Source organism: Dipodomys ordii, unplaced genomic scaffold, assembly GCF_000151885.1.
Source record: "Dipodomys ordii isolate 6190 unplaced genomic scaffold, Dord_2.0 Scaffold60, whole genome shotgun sequence".
Classification (NCBI taxonomy): Eukaryota; Metazoa; Chordata; class Mammalia; order Rodentia; family Heteromyidae; genus Dipodomys; species Dipodomys ordii.
In genome coordinates, this window is record NW_012267276.1 from 7,831,813 (window position 1) to 7,850,225 (window position 18,413).

Consider the following 18,413-nt stretch of genomic DNA (forward strand, 5'->3'; position numbering starts at 1 on the left):
GGCATATGGATCAAGAATGCTTATGGGAGAAGGAAAGAGATTATATAGAGGAGGGTGGGAAGGGAGTGTGGCCACAGCAGAACCAAAGGTGACCTCAGAGGATGGGGAATCAGAGCCTGCGGTACCTCCCACTGGCCCCAGGCATCCCAGTTGCCCTAGGTTACAGGTGCTAGGCAGGGACTTGGACAGTTCACAGGGAACCAAGGGAAGGGGCTATTTCTCCCAGGCAGACCTAACATTCCAGGCTTTTGATTGTTATAAAGGGGTACTGACTCTCTCTCTCTGGCTACTTCCTGCTGATAAGGGGAATTGACATTAGGGGTAAAAGGTAGAGATATTGTCTAGTCCAGGAGAAGGCAGTGGTAACAGTTCCTTGGTGGTTAACACATGTATGTGTCTTTGGATGAAATCTGAAAGAAGTCTTATGAGGCAGGGGCTTAGTAGGTGAAAAAGGAAAAGCAGGTGTACCTTAAGCGTCATCATCAGTTTAGAAGGGGCAAGAACAGGAGCCTTTTATACTCTTGACAGAAGAAATCACTGTTGCTGTCAATTGAGCTTCACTGCAGTGGGAATGGTAAGCAGGACCTGGTGAGGGCCTGTCCACTTAGGATATAAACCAGATGGATTAAGGATTTTGAAAAATACTTGACTCCCCTGGCAGGTAAAGGGCCTTGATGAGGCCAAGGAGGCATTTATTAGCATATGTCTAAGTAGAGTTAGCGCAGGAAGATAGTCTGTTAGTGGGGACTTTGGATCACTTGGACTTCAGTAGGGAAATTTCCCAGCAGGAAAGGCGAATATACAGGCTTGGCATTACTGGATGAACAGGGAGGACTGCAGTGTTAATAATGCACAGGTCCTATACTAGGTAACAGATCCCATTGGGTTTAATCACATGTAAAATGGGGGTGTTAAAGAGGGAGTTATTAGGTCTGAGAAGTTGTTGTTTAAGAAGGCAGAGGTTGATGGGTTTTAAATCTTGCCTATGTCAAAGGGAAATAGGGTATTGGGTTGTGTTGGGGAAATGGGGAAATGGGTAGGATCCTGAAGTTTAATGAGGACAGGAGTATGATGTTGAATAAACGTAAGTGTAGAAACATCCCAGATGAGAGGATTGACAAGATCTGGAGGGAGGGGGAAAGAGTCCTGTTGGGAGGCCATGAGTGGAGATTCATGTAAGGACAAAGGTAAACAAGGTTTTGGCAGTCTTAGAACATGGAATGAAAGGGAGACTCAGAATTTAAGAGTCTCTCTAGAAGGAGTGTGAGGCAGTTGGGTAAGATTATAAAGGAATGTTGAAAGGGAAAGTTATCTATTCCACATGGGACTGGTCCAGTAATTGCAGGGCAAGTAGGAAGGCCATCTACACTCACCATGATCTGGGAGGGAAAAGACAAGCTGAAATATTGAGGTAACACCAAATAACTGGCTCCCGTACCTAAAAGAAAAAAGTAGCTTGACTGTAACCAGAAGAGATACCCTGGGCTCTATTGTAATGTTTGTGAGAATCATGGGCAGATCACTATATCTTCCTTTGCTGCTGGTCCAACTTAGTATAATGTTGGAGCACCACCGTGAGGCAATCAAGAAACTCGGCCCGGTTTTCAGTGGGTCTCTGGGTAACCTCCCCTATGTCATCATAGTTGACTGCATGGCAGGCTGCCTTCTGAAGGCCAGCCACCAGGCAGGTTACCATCCTATTTCTGTTTCCCCTTCCAGAAGTCCAAACCCTTTCCTTTTCCTCCGGGGTAAGAGTGGAGGACAGGATTGCATACAAGTCATGCCAAGTGAGGTCATAGATCTGAAGGAGGTATTTAAACTCTTTGGTATAAATATTAGGCTCTTGGGGGTATGATCCCATTTGCTTCTCTATCTGGCAGAGCTTGGTTATTGAAAAGGGGGTATAAACAGGAATGACTCCCTCCACCCCTGCCACCTCCCCCAGGGAGGATATTAGGAGGCTATCCAAGGCTGTGAGCCACCACTATGGGATCGAGTGTGAGCTTCAGGAGGTGAGTAAAAAGGAGACGAAGGGGGAAGAGTAGATGCAGAAGGTTCAGCTTGGGGTGGAGGAGCAGAGTCTTCAAGGTCGAATAGGGGATCGGGTACTAAGGTTCAGGAAGAGGCTCCAGGCTCGTAGGTGATTTGTCAGGGATGGACTGCCCCCATGCCAGGAGGATAGGGGAAGTTTGGTAGGATCGGCAAAGAGAAACACAAGCATGCAGAGCAAAGAAAACCTGAACACATAGAGCCTGTGGCCATTTGCCATTGCGTTGGCAGAAACTGTCCAAATTCCCGAGAATATTAAAATCGAAAAGTCCTGTTGTGGAGCCATTGAGACGGATTGTCTAGCCTGTACTGTGGCCAGACTCAGTTGCAATAGAAGATAAGGAGTGTTGGCTTTATGGAGTCCTTGAGTAAAAGAATGTCTGGAGAACGTAAAAGATATCCCAAGAGGGTACCCCGGCTTTGGAGAGCCCCATGGGACCCCACTGAATAAGAAACAAGAAGAGGGAATCTGGTAAGGATGGGGGGTGGGTTTGAGAGGGAGGGAGGAGTCAGTGAGGACGTAAGGGGGCGGAGTCGAGGGTGGGAGGGAAAGGATTCTGTCTGGCTGGAGTAGTTGGAGGGAGGGAGGTGGGAGGAATGGAAAGAGACTGAGGGCCAGGTGGGTAGGAGTCGCTCACTAGCTGTAGACCAGAAATAGTGTAGCAAATGTGAAGCCAGCAATGGTAAAGGCAGAGGTCTGGCATGGGTTTCCTTCCTTCCTTCAGCAGGTCGGGCTTAAGGGGGATGAGGAAGACTGACCCTGGAAAAGAGAAACAGCGACTCCTGACCCTCTCCCCTCCCTGGTTTCAGCACAAAGTGTAAGGGCTGCTGAAAGGAAACTCCCACACATTTCAAGGGAGGAAAGACAGGGAAAGGGAGAGAGAGGGAGAGAAAGAGGGAGAGGGAGGGAGGGAGAAAGAGAGAGAGAGAGGGAGGGGAAGAGATAAGGAGGGAGAGAGAGGGAGAGGGAAGGGGAAGAGAGGAGAGAGGGTACATGCAAACTGCTGCCCACACTTGCGGGGCAAAAGAGTTTACAGCTGGAGGAGAGATTCTGTAGGAGAGGATGTGGGGGGGCGTGGCCATAGTGGAAGTGGAAGTGACCTCGGAGACCGGGCCCTCCCTCTGCCCCAGCATGCCAGCTGCCTGGGCTACAGGTGCTGGGCGGGGACTTCCAGGGTGCCCAGGAGAAAGCCAAGGGAAGGGGCCATTTCTCCCAGGCAGGTTCAACAGTGACCTCTTCTCTTTTTTTGTTCTTCTTTGTTTTGGTAGCAGTCTTGGGGCTTGAACTCAGGGCCTGAACACTGCCCTTGCACTTTTTTTTTCCTCAAGGTTCACATTCCTCCATAGCCTCTTTGGTGGTTAATTGGTGATAATTATCTCATGGACTTGCCTTCTCTGGCTGTTTTTAAATCATGAGCCTCATCGCTCAGCTTCCTGGGTAGCTAGGATTACAGGTGTGAGCCACTTAGTTTCTTGTCATTTTTGTGCCAAAGTCTTTCCTACATAAACTCAATACAGTGTCACCTCCAACACATCAAAATAATCAAGCAAAACTCTCTCTGTCCCCTACGCTCTACCTGCTACTCTCTCTCTTCCTGTCTTCATCCTCCACTCTCTTGCAATGAGAGGGGAAAAAGACAAAAAAAAAAAACTGCACAATTGAGTAAAGGCATTTGGAGGTTTCATTGTGGTATTTCATAACATATTTCAGTTGGCCAAGCTAGTCCTCCAAGGAGGAGAGGGAGGCTTGTTTGCTCTGTGCCATCCTGCCCTCCCCCCCCATCAGTTGCCAGGGCAACAGAAAACAAGGAACCAACAGGAAACCCATGGGCCCAGGTTGCTGTCATTACCCAAATCTGCTTAGTAGGCCTCCTGTTTACAAACATGCTGTGATCCCCAGACACAAGGGACCCTGAAACAGAGGTTCCCAGGCCTTTCCTGTGTGGTGAGGGGTACTGGGATGGGGTTTGCCCTGCTGACTAGACTCTGCAGCCCCCAGGGAGCATAGTTCAGATTCAGAGGAAAAGGTATCTTGGGCAGAGGCTTAACTCTGTGTAAGGACTCCAGTCACCATAGATTTTGTTGCTTGGTGTCGGTGGCTGACATCTGTAATCCTAACTACTCAGGAGACTGAGATCTAAGGATCTCCATTCAAAATTAGCCAGGGCAGGAAAGTCTGAGACTCCTATTTCCAATTAGGCACTAAAAAGCTAGAAATGGAGCCATAGCTCAAGTAGTAGAGCATTAACTTTGAGCACAAAAGTTCAGGAACAATGCCCAGGTCCTAAATTCTAGCTCCAGGACTGGCATAAAGGAAAAAGAAAAAAAAAAAGCATTTGTCATAGAAAAGGAAGTTGGCTTCAAAGGATGGAAGTTGGGTCAGAAGACTCTGAACTTTACTGTGGGGATCCTGGTCTCCAGGGACCTACTGAGATACCCTTGGGGCATGGAGTCAGCAGCCAGCGTGATAATTAACAGGTTTGTTCCTTGACTGCTAATCCTGGGACTGGCACACCTAGGAATTCCTGCTATCAGTGGATGAACAACTGAGATGGCAAATAGTCATTTCTCCTAGGCTCCTGCAATTCAGGAGGTCAGAGGCACAAAATGCACTAAAAATTCTGGGTGAATACCCTGGTGGTGCATGCCTGTAATCCTAGCTACTCAGGAGGTTTAGATCTGAGGATCATAGCCCATGCAGAAAAGTATGTAAGATTCTTATGTCTGATTAACCACCAGAAAACTGGAAGTGAAGCTGTGGCTCGAATGCAAAATATCACAAAGACATCGCCTAGACCCTAAGTTCAAGCCCCATGACTGATCAAAAAAAAACATCTGGGTGACAACTCTTGGTAGGGCATTCAGTTCGTTCGAATCTTCTTCCTCTTCTGCCTCTGTTTCTGCTTCTGCCTGAACTCAGGACCTAGGCTTTGTCTTTGAACTTTTTTGCTCAAGGCTAGCACTCAACCACTTGAGCCACAGCTCCACTATTGTTTTTTTTGTTGGTTAATTGGTGGTAAGAGTCTCACTGGTCTTTCCTGCCCAGGCTGACTTTCAACCGTGATCCTCAGATCTTGGCTTCCTGAGTACTAGGGTTACAGGTATGAGCCTCTGGTGCACAGTTAGTTAATTCAGTATTTCTTAGAAGACTTCATGTAAGTGTTTTCAATTCCCTGCACTCCTATGTTGATTTGTGCATGCAGTTGGGTCTAATCTCCACCAGCACAAAGCTCTGAGGACTGGGTGCCAGGGTGCTTAGAGGATTAGAATTTTAGGCTTAGCTGAAGACTTTCTGACAGTTCTAGTGTGCCCATAGAGACTTCTGAAATCTGCCAACAGTTGGGGCAGAGGTGAGGCGTTCTACTCTCCAAATCAACATGTAGGGCAAAGATTTGGAGGGAACAGTGCTACATGGATGGTCCACAAAAACAGTAGCCAGGGACAAGCCTTGGCTGAGATCTTTGAAGGAAAACAAATAGAAATTAAGACAGGCTCAGATGGCTCTTGCCCCTAATCTTAATTACTCAGGAGGATGAGATTTAAGGATCAAGGTTCAAAGCCAACTTGGGCAGAAAAGTCTGTGAGACTCAAATGCAAACAAAATGTCAGAAATGGAAACGTGACTCACGCCTTGAGTGAAAAAGCTAAGCTAGAGTGTGAAGCTCTAAGTTCAAGTCCCAAAACTTTCAGAGAGAGAGGTAAGGAGAAAGGGAGGAAAGGAGGACGTGTGAGGAGGAGGAATGGGGGAAGAGAAAGAGGGGGGAGAAGGAAGGAAAGAAAGAAGAAAGAAGGAAAAGGAAAAGTGAAAAAGGAAGAAAAGAAAGAAGGGGAAGAAAGAAAGAGGGGGAAGAAGGAGGAGTGGGGGGAGGAAGGAGAGGGGGAGGTAGGAAGGAAGGAAAGAAGGAAGAAAGGAAGGAAAAGGAAAAGTGAAAAAGGAAGAAGAGAGAAAGAGAGAGAGAGAGGAAAAAAGAGCTACAGCCAGTTCTTTAGGACTGGGTAAAATACAGATTTTTTGGGGGGGATTGGAGATTCAAGAGAGTTGATGTAAAGGCAAATACAATATCATTGTAGAACTGCAGACTCCAACTATGAAGAAATAATTTATGAGACTAGCATAAACAGAAAATGAGTTATACTTTTGTATTCCAGAAAGATGAGTTGGAAAAGTCACAAATAAAGAATACCCTTCAGAGCAGAGAAATTCAGAGAGCTTCAAGCTTCACTGATTCAATAACAATGCATATGTTTTTCTTTTTTTTCGGTTGGCTTATAATTTCCCTGCAGATGCTACTTTGAAAGTTTGAACCTGTACTTCTGCCCAATCCCTGAGATTTGGTTGAGAGGAACCAGCTGGAAGAAGCTTCTGGAGAGGGATCTTTAGATCTTTCCCAAAGAGAACATAATCTTATTTTGTTTTAGTATAGGGAAAGCCTTTTGTAAATCAACCCACTGCAGTAAATTCGGGCTATATATCTGCTCAAGTGCTCTCCTGGGAAGAGGTGGGCTAAGCAGAACTGAGTTGACAAGCTGTTCCCTCCACTTGTACCTCACACGGACTTCCTCATGTCCTGTGGAGTTCACTGGGACTTGAGCTGGCCCGTGAAACATGTAAACATCCCACTGTCACACAGATGTAAGATTTTGCTTTCCTTACATATACATTCCCTCACTTCACTGAAACAAACTGTTACAAAAGAATCACTTCCAGTTTCATAATGCAACTGGATATTAATGACAGAAAGGTAGGAAGAAACATTTAAAAACAAAACAAAAATTAAAAAGGAATTGTCAGGCACTGGTGGCTCATGTCTGTAATCCTAGCTGCTCAGGAGGCTGAGATCAGAAGATTGAGGTTTGAATCCAGCCCAGGCAGGAAAGTCTGCAAGATTCATATCCCCAATTAACCACTCAAATGCCTTAAGTGGTGCCGTGGCTCAAGTGGTAGAGTACTAGCCTTGAGCAAAAATGTTCAAGGACAGCACCCAGGCACTGAGTTCAAGACCTAGGAACAACACATCCCAGAAAGAAAGGAAAGAAAGAGGGAAGGAAAGAAGGAAGGAAGGAAAGAAGGAAGGAAGGAAGGAAAGAGGGAAAAAGGAAGGATAGGTATTATTTGTGCCCATGTTGGAAATTGCTATTCTGTACCAAATGTCTCTCTTCCCTTATGTAGTTCACTTTTTTTTCTTAATATTATCCTCTCTCTTTTCCTCTCTCCACAGAATTTCACGATGTTTCCTGGGCTCCCTGAAACTGCCCCTCCACTTTGCCTCCTGACCTTCCCTTGTACTTTCAGCCAGGGAGAGCCAGCCTTGGGCTCTGGGTGGCCTCTGTGAGGCTTCCTCTGAGGAGAGAAAGGCAGCCCCAGGACGCTGTGCACCATGACCTGCACACCAGCTCACTGTGTGTTCAGCTCATAATTACCCTGAGGTCCTTGGCCATATCTTCTGACTTGTGGTGCTTAACTTTGTATCCTGTATTCCAGGCAAAAGATAAACAACAAAATAACACAAAGATGAGATGAACAACCACCACCACCAACAAATAACCTGACAAAATTTTCATTTAAAAGTTTGTAAGTGAAAATTTGGTAACCCAAGATGTGCCATGGCCAATAATATGTATATATGTTGTACTGGCCCTGGGGTTCAATACAGAGTCTGGGCACTGGCTCTTAGCTATTGTGTTCAAGACTGGTGTTCTATCACTTGAGCCACAATCCACTTTTGGCTTTTATTGGTAGCTAATTGGAGGTAAGAGTTTCACAGACTTCCCTGCCAGTATCTCAGCCTCCTTGAGTAGCTAGGATTGCAGATATGGCTGGCTACTTTGTTTAGTGTCTAATGGTAGTTTGAAGTCACAGCCAACCACTTGGTAGGCAAATACTCTATCACTTGAGCTGTACTTCTTGTTTTATTTTTCAGACAGTGTCTCAGCTGTTTGTCTGGTTTAGTCACTAACTGTGATTTTCTTACATATACTTTCTTCATAGTTTAGGTGGCAGGAATGAGCCAGCATGCCTTGCCCTACTGTATTTGTGTGTGTGTGTGTGTGTGTGTGTGTGTGTGTGTGTGTGTGTGTGTGTGTGTGTGTGTGCACATACTGAGGTTTGAACTTGGGGCCTTGTGCTCTTGTTTAGTTTTATTTTTGGGGGGGGTCTCGTCGTGGGGCCTGAATTCTGGGCCTGGGTGCTGTCCCTCAGCTCTTCAGCTCAAGGCCAGTGCTCTACCACTTAAGCCACAGTGCCGCTTCCAGCTTTTTTCTTTTTTGTTTATGTGGTACTGAGGAATCGAACCCAGGGCCTCAGGCATGCAAGACAAGCACTCTACCACTGAGCCACCTTCCCAGCCACTCTTGTTTAGTTTTTTTTGGCTCAATACAGGTAGTCTGTTACTTGAGACATATCTTCACTTTCAGCTTTTTGATGGTTGATTGGAGATAAGAGTCATGGATTTGTCTGCCTAGACTGGCCTCAAACTGGGATCTTAGCCTCCGGAGCAGATAGAATTACAGGTATGAATCACCAGTGCTTGGCTACTATTTGGCTATTTGTTTTGTTTTGTTCTGTTTTGTTTTTTGGGTGTCAGTCCTAGGGTTTAAACTTGGGGTCTGGTACTATTCCTGAGCTATTTATTGTGTTCAAGGCTAGCAGTTTACCACTTGATCCACAGCTCCACTCTGGCTTTTTGCTAGTTTATTGGAGATAACAGTCTCACAGTGATCTTTTTTGCCAGGATTAGCTTTGAACTCTGATCCCTCAACCCAGATCCCAGGCTTCTTAGTTGCTAGGATTACAGGTATGAACCACTAGCACCTGGCTACTGTATTATTCTGAATAGAAGAAAAAATAGAAGCTCAATCTCTGTTCTTTCTCAGTATTAAATATTTGGAAGTGATTCATTGTTAATTCAAGGGAAATCCCATAGGACCCTGAAACCCAAACTTAATTGCTGCGTTAGTCCTCTTCATATCCTGGTTGTAAAATAAGATAGGCATGGAAGTTTCCTGGAGCAATATGTGACTGGTAGAAACTGTATTAATAGTATTAGTATTTCTTTATTGCTATTAACGCTCCTTGTATGCAGTTGCTCACTTTTAATCATTTCTTTATCTTTTCTTTTGTTGTTATAGTACCAGTACTGGGGTTTGAACTCAGGGCCTTAGGCTCTCACTTGGCTCTTCAGTCAAGGCTAGTACTCTACCACTTAAGCCACACGTCTACTTCCTTTTTATCCCCTGGTTAATTAGAAATAAAATTCTCATGGGTATTTTTTGCTGCCTGGGTTGACCTTGCACAGTGATCCTCAGATCTCAGCCTCATGAGTAACTATGATTATAAGCCTGAGTAGCAATTTTTCCTTCAGCATGTGCCTGATTGTGGGTACCATGGAAGTTAGTTTTAGCATTCTCAGTCAGGAGGCTGTGCTGGTTCCAGAACATTCTTTCTCTAATAGAGCTTACCACAATAAAGTGCACGTTTGTCAAGCTGGCTCAGGCAGCAGATGCTTTGTTTCCCACTCAGACTTGCTGCTTCCACCCCAGCCTTTAATTCTTTATCCCATGCCATTCTATAATTTTAGAAACTCGGCAGGCATAAAAGACTTTCACTAGAATTAAGACTTTTCTAGCAGCTTTTCCCCCCCTTTTGATTACACAGATGTTCCATTCTTAATTCTAGGTTTCTCTGAAATCTCACTGAAACTCTAATGTGTCTTCATCTAGTTACTTCAAGTTGTGAGAATTTCCTAACAAGGAGCACATTTCTCAGTTTCTCCTTGTGTTCCCATCAGCATGTTATAACTTTCTCTTATTATAAAGTGCTTATTTAAATAAGCACAAAATAAGGATCCTAATCCTGGTTTAATTAATAATTTGTTGGGTACCTAAGTTCATTGTGCTTTGATTTTTAGATCTGAAAAGCGAAGGGCTTACAACAAAAAATTTCAGAGTTCTTCCAGTGTTAAAAATCCTGAGCCAAGCACTAGTGGCCCATGCCTTTAATCCTAGCTACTCAGGATTCTGAGATCTGATCTCAAGTAAGCCTGGACAGAAAAGTCCCCATGAGACTCTCCAGTAAAACACTCAAAAACCAGAAGTGGTGCTGTGGCTCAAGTACAATCCTTGAGCCCAAAATGGTTCAGGGACAAAGCCCAGGCTCTCCCTGAGTAAAAGTCCCATAACTGGCCAAAAACAAAACAAAACAAAACAAAAAACCCCAACAACTTTAACCCCTAGATTAGGAACTAACAATTGCATTTACATTTGACTGTTCTGAATTGTTTGCTTACACAGTAGGTAGACTTAAGAAAATGTCAAAAATTGGCTGGGCACCAATGGCTTTCACCTGTAATCTTAACTATTCAGGAGGCTGAGATCAGAGGATGAAGGGCCAGGAAAGCCTGAGACACTCTTCTGTCCAATTAAGTAAGAAAAATAAAGCTGGAGGTAGAGCAATGGCTTAAATGGTAGAGCACTAGCCTTGAACATAAAAGCTCAGGGACAGTGCTCAGGCCCAGCGTTGAAGCCCCAGGACTCCTTCCCCACCCCCATCACACATCCACACAGAAAGTCATAAGTTATTCATAAAGTAAGATATGGATTGATTGTATGGTAGAATGAATATTTGGATAGATTGTAGTAAAATATTAATCATAGGGTTGAGCATGATAGCATATGTCAGGAAGTGGAGAAAAAAGGATCTTGAGCTCAAGGCTAATCTAGGCAAAGTTAGGAAGACTTTATGTTGACAACAACATAGAAATAAAAGAACTGGAGGCTCTTGTGTTCTTCTTTAATATGCCAGGATGTGAGATTCAATCCTCAGCACGGTGGTAGGCAAACTGTAACATTATTTAGATTTTGTTTAGGTTGAAAAAATTTCACAATGCGCTATTGAAAATCCTGTTGTTATTGTAAATGTCATGTCTATATATGTCCACTAATTAAATGTCTATTTAAGGCCACCAAACACTACAGCTGCTCGTGTTTCTGATTCTCTAAATCTCTCTAAAGACACATCTTTTCCCATCCAGTATGACTCTTGTTCTACAGGCTTTCCTTGCTGCTTTCAAGAGTCCACAGACATTTCAATATCAACTCACCGCAGCTGTGAAACAGCCAGAATTGTCAACTCACAGGGGTATGTGAAATGTGGGCCAAATTGGTTAGAAACTCGTGGCTTGGATATAAATTTTATTGGAGTATTTTTATAATTTCAGGAATATTATAAGAAATAATAAGATACTACTTTCCTTAGTGATTCTTTGCCTTTAAAACAAATGTCAACATCCCATTTGAGCTCAACTCAATCCTTCGATGTCTCCTGGATTTCTTGCGATGGCATGGGTATCACATTTCAGCAAAAACAAAGGAAATCACATGTTGTACCAACAAATTGTGGCTTTAGGGATGTGAGTGAGGCAGAGCTCTGTTCACCGCTCTTTTTCATGAACATGGTATATCTTTGTCACATCAGGATTCTGGACAGCAGTCCTGTCTTACAAGTTTGGAAGCAATCCTGGAGATGCCATGGACAGATGAGGCCTGACTGGCTTCCAGCCTTCACCTCCCCATTTTCCTAAGCAATCCCAGGGCCACTATCAGAAGAGAAGAAGCTGTGGCCACGGCTATAGTCAGACAGGGACCCAATCCACACTGCAGCTTAGAAACATCAATCAGGACGAGTGCTCTTTCTCAGGACAAGAAAGAGGAGAGCCAGAATGACAGGATGCCATGGCAGGAAGCATCATGACTGGTAGGCTGGGAAAATGGGCAGATGCCATGGTTATATTTCAGTGAACTATCCCCAAGGACACCCTTGAAGTACCCAGGGGTTGTAGGAATGAGCTATGTGGTTATATTGACTGGCACTGAGAACCAATAATATTCTTAGTATTTGCTCATGTGTATACACACTCACACATAATCCACATCCACTTCTTTCTATATGTCTACACTTACAACAAATTTATTTCTTTTCTTTCTTTCTTTCTCTCTCTATACTGGGGCTGTAACTCAAGGTTTCCACACTTTCCTTTAACTTTTCCACGCAAGACTGGTGTTCTACCACTTGAGTCACGCCTCCATTTACAACATTTTGATAGAGATAAGCGTCTTTCAGACTTGTCTCCTGAGCTGACTTTGAACCTGGATCCTCAGATCTCATCCTCCCGAATAGCTAGTATTACAGGTGTGAGCTCCTGGCATCTGGCATAACAGATTTCTTTTTGTTTGGAAATTGGGAAATGAATGGATGGTTAGTGGAAACATCCTTTACAAAATCTCCAATCTAATTGCTCTTTGCGTTGTTCTGTTTCCCCACCTAATGTTCTGTTTCCCCACCTAATGCTATGAGTCATTGAGTCCACCTCTAACCTGTGTGACTGATAGTCCAGAAAAGACTGTGTCTATTTTTGTTTGATAGCTGATGCCTGTTATACAGAGCTCAGCTGGAACTTCAAATGGGAAGCTCCCTGGTTTCTGGAAGACCACAAGGAAAATTATTTATGTTCAAGATGCAGAGCTCATTACTGGCTGAATTGCAGATTCTTGATTTATTTCCCCCTCACATTACCCAATTTTTACTGCCTTTCAACATATTCTACTTTTTTTTTCAAACTAAGCACCAATGGTTCACATATATTATCTTAGATGTTCAAGAGGCTGAGACCTGAGATTCAAAGTTTAAAGCCATTCCAAGCAAGAAAGTCTGTGAGACTCTTAACTCCAAGTAACCACTAAAAAGTCAGAAGTAGAGCTGGGGTACAAGTGGTAGAGTAGTAGCCTTGAACAAAAAAGCTAAGGGACAAAGCCCAAGCCCTGAGTTCAAGTCCCAGTAGCAGAACACAAAAATGAATAAATGAAATAAAATTTGATTTTTATCACTTCAGTTATTCAGTACATTTATTCTTAATTTGCTTTGGTGGAAATGTCTGCTCTGGGGAAAGTATATTGTCATCACATTAAGGGCAAAGGAAAAGCACATCACACAACTACTCCAGCACATCACACAACTACTCCAGCACAACAGATAATAACATGGAGATGATTGGGAGTTTGTCCACACCAAGTGAGCTGTGGGATGCTTGGGACAGTTTCAATTTTTGGTTTCAAAATTTCATTCAGTTTACTTATTATTGTTCTTTGGTCATACTTGGTCAAAACTGTGTGTTAAAAAAACCACAATAAGGTAGGCTTACTGTATTCTTAAAGTTCAGATAGAAAGATACAATGTAATTGCTTTTCCTGGTCTGCTTATTAGATTCCATTTGCTATTGCCTATACATGTGCATTGTAAAAAGTACAAAATGGATGGGCACTGGTGGCTCATACCTGTTATCCTAGCTACCCAGAAGACTGAGATCTGAAGACTGCAGTTCGAAGTTAGCCTTGCCAGGAAAGTCTGTGAGATTCTTATCTCCAGTTAACCAGCAAAAAGCTGAAAGTGGGAGAATGGCTCAAGTGGTAGAGTGCCAGCATTGAGTGAAACAGCCAATTGAGAGCACAAGTCCCTGAGGTCATGCCCCAGGACTGGCATAGAATAAAAATAAAATCCTTACGAGGTCATCTTCCTCTACTTCTCCAAACCCACATCCTCTAGCCTGGTTTATTTGTTGAGATAGAACCTCATTAACTTTTTTTTTTTGCCTAGACTGGCCTACAGCCACAATCCTTCTGGTCTCTGTTTCCTGTACAAGCTATCATGCCTGATCTCTATGCCTTTTAACATGGTAGCTGACTTATCTTACTTCAGTGTAATTTCATCTTAATTCGTCCTATCTGTGACAATTCTGTGTCTAACTAAATCACACTTTGAAGTACTAAGGTTAGCATAATAACATATGTGTTAACACTTTGGGTCTATAGTCAAATGGGGCAGGAACTCAGGATTTAGAATAGGTAGGTGGGTTTCAGGGAATCAGTGCTCATCTTAAACTGTCTGACATGGGCTTATGTGTGCACCTGTGTGTTTTCCCTCAAGACAGAATGCCAGCTTGCTGCAGAGTCAGGTGGTCTACCATATTCCTAGCTAGAACCAAGTATGGGGAACAGATCAATGAAGGTGGAGAAAGAGGAAACAGCAGGAATGTTGCAAGGACTTCTTTCCATTTTCTTCTTTCTCCCTCTCTTCCTTCCCCTCTCCTTCCCTCCCTCCCTTCCTTCCTCACTGTCTCCCTCCTTCTCTTTTCTCCCTCACTCCCTTCTACCCTCCTTCCCTTCCTCTCTTCCTTCCTTCCTTCCCTCCCTCCCTCCCTCCCTCCCTCCCTCCTTCCTTCCTTCCTTCCTTCCTTCCTTCCTTCCTTCCTTCCTTCCTTCCTTTCTTCCTTCCTTCCTTCCTTCCCTTCTTTCTTTCTTTTTGTGTCATTCTGGGACTTGAACTCAGGTTTGGGGTGCTGTCCCTAAGTTTGTTTTGTTCAAGATTAGTGCTCTACCACTTGAACCACAGCTCCATTTCTGGCTTTTTTGGTAGTTTATTGGAAATAAAAGTCTCATGGACTTTGATGCCTAGGCTGGCTTTGAACCAAGATCCTCAGACCTCAGCCTCCTGAGTAGTTAGGATTACAGGTGTGAGCCCCAGGTGTTTGTGTGTGTGTGTGTGTGTGTGTGTGTGTGTGTGTGTGTGTGTGGTGTGCCAGTACTAGGGATTGGGCAGGTGTGAGCCACCAGTGCTTGGCTTTCTCCCCATTTTCTCTCTGAGGAATCTGCTTTTATCCTTCCACAGCACTGCATCTCTAGAGCTTGTCATTGATTGCCTTCTGTCTGTTTCAACCTTACAATGACTTTTCCTCTTTACTTTTCTATCTGCACCATTACTTGTTTCCTCAGAGCTCTGAATTTCAACTTTGCAATCTCTCTATAGATTTCTGATTAACAAACCTACAACATAATTTCATGTTTGATACCAACATGGAGTTTTATTTCATCAAGCAAATGTTTGGTTGGATTTATTATGTGCTATTTAAGTATTTGATCCAGGAAATAGAGACATAAAGATGAAAAGAATGGTCATTTGACCTTGAAGAGCTCTTAATTTATCCAACATTTAAAAAAATTGTGGTAAGGTGGTGCTGGTAGTTCATGGCTGTATCAGAGTGATTCACAAGGCCAAGATTTGAGGATCACAGTTTGAAACTAACCAGGGCAGAAAAGTTCAAGAGTCTTATCTCCAATTAACCAGCCAAAGCCCAGATGGAGGTTTGGCTCCTATATACTCTAGGAGTAGACCACCCACCTTGAGTGAAAAAGCCAGGCACTGAGTTCAATCCCCAACACACACACACACACACACACACACACACACACACACACACACTCCTTTGTTGAATGAATGCTATTTGGGGATCACAATTAGAAAACAGCCTCTAGCTGAGGAGAGACCGTTTTGATATTCTAGGTATCTAACAAATTCCTAGCTGAAGCTTCTGCTGCTGGTCTACAGACCCAATAGCAAGATACTGGTGCAGCACAGTGTCTCAACCTGCTGGAAAAGCAGGAGAGCCGAGAGCATGATCGATCTCTCACATCATCAGATGACTGGACTTCAGTGACTCTAGAAGTATTTGTTATTGATCGTCCTGAGAGACCTGGGAAAACTGTTTTAAATCATCTCTGTGCTTAGCCACTACACACCATTCTGGTTTGAATTCAGATTTAAGTACTCAGGATGATTTATCACACATAGACAAAGAGTTGAGGGAGGAGTACAGGGCTCCAGAAACTTCTGTCTCTCTCTCTCTCTGTCTCTCTCTGTCTCTGTTTCTCTCTTCCTCTCTTCCTCTGTCTCCCTTTTTCTCTCTCTTTCTCTGCCTCGCTCTCCGTCTCTATGTCTCTCTGATATTTTCTATGTAGTTAAATTTTATTTACTTATTTATTTTTGTCAGTTGTGGGACTTGAACTTGGGGCCTGGGCACTGTCCCTGAGCTCTTTTGTTCAAGGCTAGTGCTCTCCACTTGGAGACACTGCACCACTTCTAGTTTTCTGGTGATTAATTGGGAGATAAGAGTCTCATGGACTTTCCTGCCAGGGCTGGCTGTGAACATCCATCCTCAGATCTCAGCCTTTTGAGTAGCTAAGATTGCAGGCATGAGCCACATAGCCCAGCTTGGGACAGAGTTCCTTTAAACCTCCTCTAAACTTCCTCTCAATTTTTTTCAGCAGTTCAGTGATATGAATTTAGGGTTTTTGAATACAATTGGTTCTCTAGTGGGAAATGAGTATGACTAGGTGAACCCTAGCTTTGGAGCTTGTATAGAACACGAGAAAGGATAACCCAGAGTCTGAGTCCACCACCACTAAAGATGAAGAGACATCACTACTGGAATGCCACACTGTGCCTGAGAGCTTGCTCGCCTTCAAAATGGCCATGCTTTCTAGCCCATCACTTTGACCCTGGGCTCTGACAGGTACAAGGGATTTCATGCCTGATTTTCTTATATATGTGTATATAATAAAATAATATTTAATGTATACTTATATACAATAAATATATACTATATATGTATAATATCCAAATATTTTATATGCATGTATATTTATAAATGTATGTGTGTTTATATGTATATAAATATATATTTGTATGCATATAATATATACACACATTATCATATATGTATGGGTATCATATGTATATGTACATATATTTATCATATCACATATGTATGTATATATGTAAATATATACATATGCCTACATGTTATGCTTATTATACTTTTTACCTACAAAAACTAAATTCTCACATAAGAACATAAAGATCTATACAATCTTAATATCATAAGATATATCACAATATCATAGACAAAACTATTTGGAATAGATTATTTAAATAGTTTAGCTTTCTGTTTTCATATTGAAGTCTGGAATTTGTAGTTGCTTATCTGGTTGACTTTTTGTTGTTGTTGTTGGTCATGGGTCTTGAACTCTGGGCTTGGGCACTATCCTTGTACTCTTTAGCTCAAGGCTAGAACTCTACTGCTTGAGCCACAGTGCCACTTCCAGTTTTCTAGTGGTTTATTGGAGATAAGAGTCTCATGGACTTTCCTATCCAGGCTGGCTTTGAACCATGATCCTCAGATCTCAGCTTCCTGAATAGCTAGGATTATAGGCATGAGCCTCTGGTGCCAGCTCTGGTTGACTTTTGTAAGTCCATAAAAGCATAACAACTTATCTTGTCTTGGAAAGTTTATATGTTGTAATGTCACTAATCTTCCTCACCATGACTTGATGGTATTTCTTATTTTCCTGGTGAGAGAGTTGAAGGTCAGAGAAATTAGAAGTGGATGAAGCTCTCTGAGCTACACCTGGTCAGCTGAATTGGAAATGTATTTTATATTTACTAACGTCTTCTCTCTTGGAAGGCAGTTATGAAACTACTATCATGTTCTGCTTATAAATTACCCTAATGGAATTCATGATGTATGTGTGAAAATAGAACCATTATTTGCATCCATTCACTTCAATTAGACTTGAAATTTGCTATGATAACTTCAGATGAACTTAATTTCTGGAAATTTTTAAAAAATGCATGTGTTTTATTTTAACACTGATATTAGCAACGAAATTAAAGGGATAAGAAGGAAAAGAACACAAGTATCTATGAGTGAAAACAGACAACAGTACTGTGTGAAAAAGAAAATTCAAATAAAAATCCATTCCTTTCTCTGATATAAAGTAAAAACAAAGCAGAAACAAACAATCTGTAGTCCACACATTTTAGAAATTAAATAAAATGAAATAGTTAAGCACATTTAAAATCACATTGTGACACTGGGTGCTGGTAGTCCATGCCTGTAATCCTAACTACTCAGGAGGCTGAGATCTGAGGATTTTGGTTCAAAGCCAGCCTGGACAGGAAAGTCCATGAAACACTTATCTCCAATTAACCACCAAAAGGCCAGAAGAATCGCTGTGATGTCAGTAGTAGAGAGCAAAAAATCCTCAAGGACATCACCCCAACCCTGAGTTCAAGCCTCAGGACCAGCACCCCCAAAATAATTACATTTGTGGCTTAAGATATCACAAATGGGGGGCTGGGAAGGTGGCTCAGTGGTAGAGTGCTTGCCTTGCATGCCTGAGGCCCTGAGTTCGATTCCTCAGCACCACATAAGCAAAAAGAAAAAAGCCGGAAGTGGCGCTGTGGCTCAAGTGGTAGAGCACTAGCCTTGAGCTGAAGAGCTGAGGGACAGTGCCCAGCCCAGAGTTCAGGCCCACGACTGGACCAAAAAAAAAAAAAAAGATATCACAAATGGAAGAACTATAGATAGTAATTTTAATTGTTTATAAGGTGGATTTTTCCATATTTTATACATTGATCTCTTCAATATAAATTTAGTAACTATTTTTAAAAAAGAAAACTTTTTTCTTTTATTCTA